This window comes from Panulirus ornatus, chromosome 28 (assembly GCF_036320965.1).
Source record: "Panulirus ornatus isolate Po-2019 chromosome 28, ASM3632096v1, whole genome shotgun sequence".
NCBI lineage: Eukaryota > Metazoa > Arthropoda > Malacostraca > Decapoda > Palinuridae > Panulirus > Panulirus ornatus.
The window spans coordinates 4,102,914-4,109,256 of NC_092251.1; positions in this window are offsets into that span (position 1 = coordinate 4,102,914).

Genomic DNA, 6,343 nt, shown 5'->3' on the forward strand with positions numbered 1-6,343 from the left:
CATTTCTCACGTTGCTACTCACTCTCAATTGCCAGTACCCCATACACTTAATCAGGTACATCACTCATGAAGACTCGTAACCCTTCAATTCAAGTATTCATGCTTGTTCCCATCACTCATGCACTAAGGACCTAGATATGTTTGTGACCACTTCTCAGGCACCTCACCTTGGGTCTTGCATATGATAAGCAGCCAACTATTTAATAAACATGTACTCCATTAGAAACAAAAGCAATCCAACACTCCTGTGCTTTACCTTGTGTCGCCCTGTGCAAGAATTCCTGTTTCTTCTTCAGGTTATGTAAAAGAAAATTGAAAATGTGTACAAAATTAAGATGTAGTGGGAGAATAAGATGAGACAAAATGGTGTGAGAGTGAGATTAAATAGGCAGGACCTTGAGAATGTGGAGTGTTCAAAGTGGAATGGAGCAAACGTAGCAATGGATGAAGCCAAAGGCCAAATTGGGTTGGTAAGAGGAGTTATGCTCCAGGGACCATTAAAGAACATTTAGAAAGAGAAGTGGGTATCTGTAAGGGTTAAAGAGAGGTATGTCTGAGGATGTATTATCCCCAACTGCGGCGTATGGACAGAAGTCTTTGATTCTGAAAGCAAAGTAAAGCAAAAGAGTGGGTGTTCAGGAAACAAAAAACGTCTGAGGACGAACTGTTGTATTAGGCGACTTGAGCGTGTGAGGGATATTGTCAGAGGCAGATAAATATTGTCTGAGTGAGCTGAGAATGTTTATTAACGTGAACAGATATGGTTTGGGTATTTAGAGACAATGGGTGACGCGACAGACAAGAAGAATCGGTGTCAGAAGTGGGAGAGAGAGACTGAGGAAGAGATGAAGCAAAAGTCTTTAAGTTATCGAAATCAGAACATTCAGTAGGGCGAAAGGATTGCTTCTGATACAAAGATCTGGAGCAATGAAATATAGGAGGCACCATACTGTTATTGGTCTGACCCAGCGCATAAGAAAAGATAAGTGGAAGCCATGATATAGAAGGGGGCCATGTGAGGATATTCCCTCTAAGGCTCAGTCCTCTGTTCTTAACGCTACCTCGCTAATGCGGGAAATGGCAAATATGTATAAAAAAAACGAAATATATATATATATATATATATATATATATATATATATATATATATATATATATATATATATATATATATATATATATATTTATCCCTGGGGATAGGGGAGAAAGAATACTTCCCACGTATTCCCTGCGTGTCGTAGAAGGCGACTAAAAGGGGAGGGAGCGAGGGGCTGGAAATCCTCCCCTCTCATTATTTTTTTTTAATTTTCCAAAAGAAGGAACAGAGAAGAGGGCCAGGTGAGGATATTCCCTCAAAGGCCCAGTTCTCTGTTCTTAACGCTACCTCGCTAACGCGGGAAATGGCGAATAGTTTGAAAGAAAGTTAGAAAAAATATATATATATATATTAATTCATATTTGCCTTATCCCGCGTTAGCGAGGTAGCGTTAAGAACAGAGGACTGAGCCTTAGAGGGTATATCCTCACTTGGCCCACCTCCCCGTTCCTTCTTTTGGAAAATTATAAACGGGAGGGGAGGATTTCTAGCCTCCCGCTCTCATCCCTTTTAGTCGCCTTCTACGACACGCAGGGGAGGGAGTCTACATCACTTCAAACTTTAGTATGATGTTCGCTGTGTGTGTAATTGAAGAAGAGAAAGCTTTCGTTTTCTACAGAAAATAGAAGTTAAACTCATAATGTTGCAATGGTTGTAATGATTGTTCGCACGCACGCACAGAAACACATGCAAATGAATAAACATACTACAAGAAAATGTACATCTGTATAGCAGATGATATGACATGACAAGTGGGAGAAACTCAATAAGGTAGTGATGTATGCTGGAGCCGAAGGTAATCAATCCCACATCCGTGCCAGGGTCCGGTGTAGTAGGCAGTGCCTCCCCGCGACCAACCAGCCAACAACACCACCACCACCACCCGGATCATGATATGTTCTACACCACCTCCTCCACCTCCAGGATGTTCCTCCCACCCCACCCATGGCCACATCCCGTGCCACTCCTGGCCACAATCCCTAGTCACCCTTGGTCACATCACTCGTCACCCTTGATCACATTCCTTGCCACTCGTGTCCATATCCCTTGTCATCCTTGGTCACATTCTTCGCCACCTTTAGTCACATCCTTCGGCACCTTGGACCACATTCCGTGCCATCTTTGGCCACATCCCTCGTCACCCTTGGCCACATCCTGCGCCATCCATGGTCATATCTCTCGTCACCCTTGGCTACATCACACATTTTTCACTTTCACGGAGCAGTGACTCTGAGCAATTGAAAACTGCCAAATTTCGTGCCGTAAATCGTCTGTAGTTTAAAACTATTCTACCTAAATATTCGACTGGCAGACTTCCACTGTTGATAAAGACGTAGGCCGGAGATAGAAGAGACAGAAGGTATGGTTGAGGAGAGAGAGAGAGAGAGAGAGAGAGAGAGAGAGAGAGAGAGAGAGAGAGAGAGAGAGAGCTGAAAGCTATCCACGTGTATTGAAAAAGGGAAAGGAAGAAAACTCAAAAGATTGGAAGAGTAGAAGAGGAAAGGCGTATTTCCTGGTGTGCTTCAGGAGTTACCTGACTGAGGGTGGAGGTGTCAACCTTTCAACGTGACCGGGCACAACAGAAGCAGCCAGCACCAACGGCTTCCTCAACTGAGAACTTGAGTCAGAGACACGGTTCGATCCGCCAAATTCATATAGTGTACTCGTCGCATCCAAAACCATTGCGACGACACGAAAGGAAAGTAGAGCCCTCTCGAACAGCATAACCACACTCTTGGGAAATAAGCTTGCAAATCTCTGTACAATCTGCTGCTGACTTCCCTGAATCACGGCATATAGAACAGTGTCGGGGTTGTCCCAGACTTGCGGTATTCTCGTACATAGTTCTTATGAGCATTTGTGGTTCACAGTTAACAAAACAACGCTGCATAATGTTTGTGTTTCATTCTGCATAGAAACAAGGTGAAGATGAACATCTACTAATCGCAGTGCACAAAATCAACGTTAGGAGGATCATTTACATGTCATGCTACACAAAAGCAGTATAAGAGGAGCATTTGTGGTTCCCAGTGCACAATAATGACGTTAAGAGGAGCATTTTTGGTTCACAGTACATACAAACAAATGAAGAGGACCATTTGTGGTTCTCAGTGTAAAAGCGGTACTCGTAGTTGCAACTACACGAAACAATGTGACTAAGATCATTCATGGAGCTAAGTATAAAAAAAAAGGATCGTTGAAAGCAACGTACGTGGTGCACAGTACACAAAAAATAACGAAAAAAGTAGTATCAGTTGTTCAAAGTAAATATGGAAACATCAAAGGTAGCGTTCGTTAAAGCACAAGAAAAACAGCATTAAGAAGAACGTTCGCAAAGCACACACACACACACACACACACACTATCAGGAGCAATGTCCCTAGTTCAATGGGTTCTTTAGAAGACGTCCCGCGATACACTCTGTGATGACGTTGGGTTGACGTCTGGACAAAACACATTGCTCCTGACGTAAATGCTGGTTGTGAGACGTCCTTTCTAAGGTGTCTGAGTAGCTTCAGCAAAGGTGACGACCATCAAACACATCCGCTTCTTTGAGGTCAGACCGATTCCATGGTGTTTCATATGAAGTCATTTTCATTGCTTTCATGATTTCTGCTTTATCATATATATATCACTAACTACAAGGGAAGTCTTCAGATACTGTGTTGTGTGTTTGGGATGTGGGATCCCACTTCTCGCTCAGTATTTCTTATTCATTACATGATTTTTCTTTGATAAGTTTTCGTCAGTATGTCAAAGAACGCCTTTTCTTAAGCTGCGGTTTTCTCAAAAAGGTTGACAGATAATTGAAATGGGATTTATCAAGTCATTAAGCATTAGGAATTGAAAAATCACAAGGAAAACGAGCAATGGTAAGAAAAGGGAAAGAAATCTCATATGGTTTGTAGTCTTTGCAGTAAGTTGAAAATCTAAGAGTTGGAGATCTGCAGAAAGGTAATACTAGACTGGAAACTGCGGTGAAGAAGGGGTAGGAAAAGAGGCGTGAGTCGCGCGATACTAAATCGTTTCTTGCCCATAGACTTCCTATTGTCGAAACAAACTAGTGATGATACACATCTTCATAGTCTGAGTATCGATAACGTGTCCTTTAAGAACTACGTATTCCACTCGTTGTCATTCTTGATGGACACTACAGCCAGAAAGCGGATATGTCGGTAGGGAACGTCCTGCCGCTGGGAGCAACCTATCACATATGAGTGATACCAAACACCGATGCATTAGTTTACATTTTCTATTTGAGCCGTATGATTTTAATTCTGTCCTTTAAGGACTGGCAGTTGGTTGGTTGTTGGTTGGCTGGTTGTTTGGGCTATAGGTCTATCAACTACCAGGTTCATTTAGGCCCTTCAAATGTCAAGCTAAAACCGCCAACCGAAAGATCTTGAACACCTTCTTCAGGTAAGAATAACTCTTAACACCACACACAGTTTTCCTACGTAAGTGACCTGAATTATGGTACATTAATCATTCTAGATTGACAGCATGTATGGCTAACGGAATATTGTCAATGTAAAGCGGGAATTAAGGCATCCTTAGATGGGTTATTCTACGAAAAGATACTTTACGTGTTCTGTAATGTATTACTTGTATACAACCCCTTAACTTCGTATGCGAAGTGTACATAACCAAGAAGCTTTCCTTTCCTTTAGCATTCATATGGGGAAATACTGAATTAAAAGTTTGTCTTGCGTGTTTTACTAATTACTCAATGTATGTCTTCTCATGTGTGATCTGTAGTCTTATGTACAGTTATTGAAAAATCAATCACCTATTTGTTAAAGTATGTATGCATATATATCCCAGAACCCTTTTGTGGGGCCTCCAAAACTCTAATGCTCCGGGTATGCTCTCCACGCCGTGTGGAGGATGAGGTGAGTTTCTTTGGGGCAAGATCCTCGACGACAGTGTACTCTTTTCTGTCCGTTGATGATGATAGGCCCTATTCGAAGATGTCATCTAGCAAGGCACCAGACGCAAAGAAGAAAAAACATAAGGAGATGAAGACAATTTGAGTAAGCTGTAAACTGGCTTGCTCAAACCAAGTTGAGCTGGACCGGTTTCAGCACCAAAGTATACAAGAACTGACTGAATAGAATCACACTTTGTTCATGTATATGTTACTTTGCTCTAACGGATTTAGGTATCGCAGGAAAATAAGACCAAAAGGAGCCTCAGGAAATAAGGGTCTTGTAGAATCAATATGATATTCACAGGAGCAAAACTTTCAGAGTAGGATTAGATAAACCAAGGGAACAATTAGCTACATATCATAAAAAGAAATAATGCATAAAATCGTCATACGTTTACGGTACGAGCAAGGCCAGCCCTAGTCTTTTGGAGTCCTTTGGCTGAGTCTCTTTTGGGGGGTCTCCCTCCACCCCTTAAACTACCCCCTTAGTCGCGAGTTTTACGGGGGTATGACCCGGAAAAATATTGAAAGTTTATGGCGTCTGGGACAACATTTCCTGCCATGTGAAGCCAGCCTCTTAGCTGTCGGGGCCCTCCGCTAATGGGGGTACAGAACGTTCGTATAGAAAAAGAGGTACTAGCAGTTACGCCTTCTGCAGCTGTTAAGAATGCCATGACTGGTTAATGGTCATACCTATATGGTAATACAACGAAATAGGTATTAGAATTATACAAACATTCATACATGTATTGGCTAGAATACACTCAGTAATGTTAAGACATTGCAGGGTATGTGGCAGGTCGAACGGTTGTTTGGAGGCAAATGAGCCAATCGTCCCATCCAGGGGTTGTTGTTGACGGCGTCCAACCTGGTCATCCTCACCCTAATTTCCCAGCCAGTATCTTCTCCGCCAGTGACCTGTTGATATAGTGATTGCTTTTCCCTTACATGGACGAGCTCAGTACGGAAACAAACGATTCTTCTTCATCCTTTCAATAGGTACGTTACTTCATACATTCTCGTGAAAGGTAAAAAATGTCAAAATTTTGACATTGTATTGCTGATCGAATTAGGCATTACATGTAACATCTTTCCTCTTTCTCATAATTTTATTTTACTGGTAATATTCTTGCTTCTTTATATATACATAAGCTTTGATCCCGCTAAACAAGCTCTTATCGCAAAATCTTACTGTAATGATAGAAGTTTTATGTTCAATATCATGTGTTTGATGTATACTAGATATTCTGACTTATTGACATTTGGTTGTTGACAACATTTAGACTCAACATACATAAAATACCTTCAACTTCTAG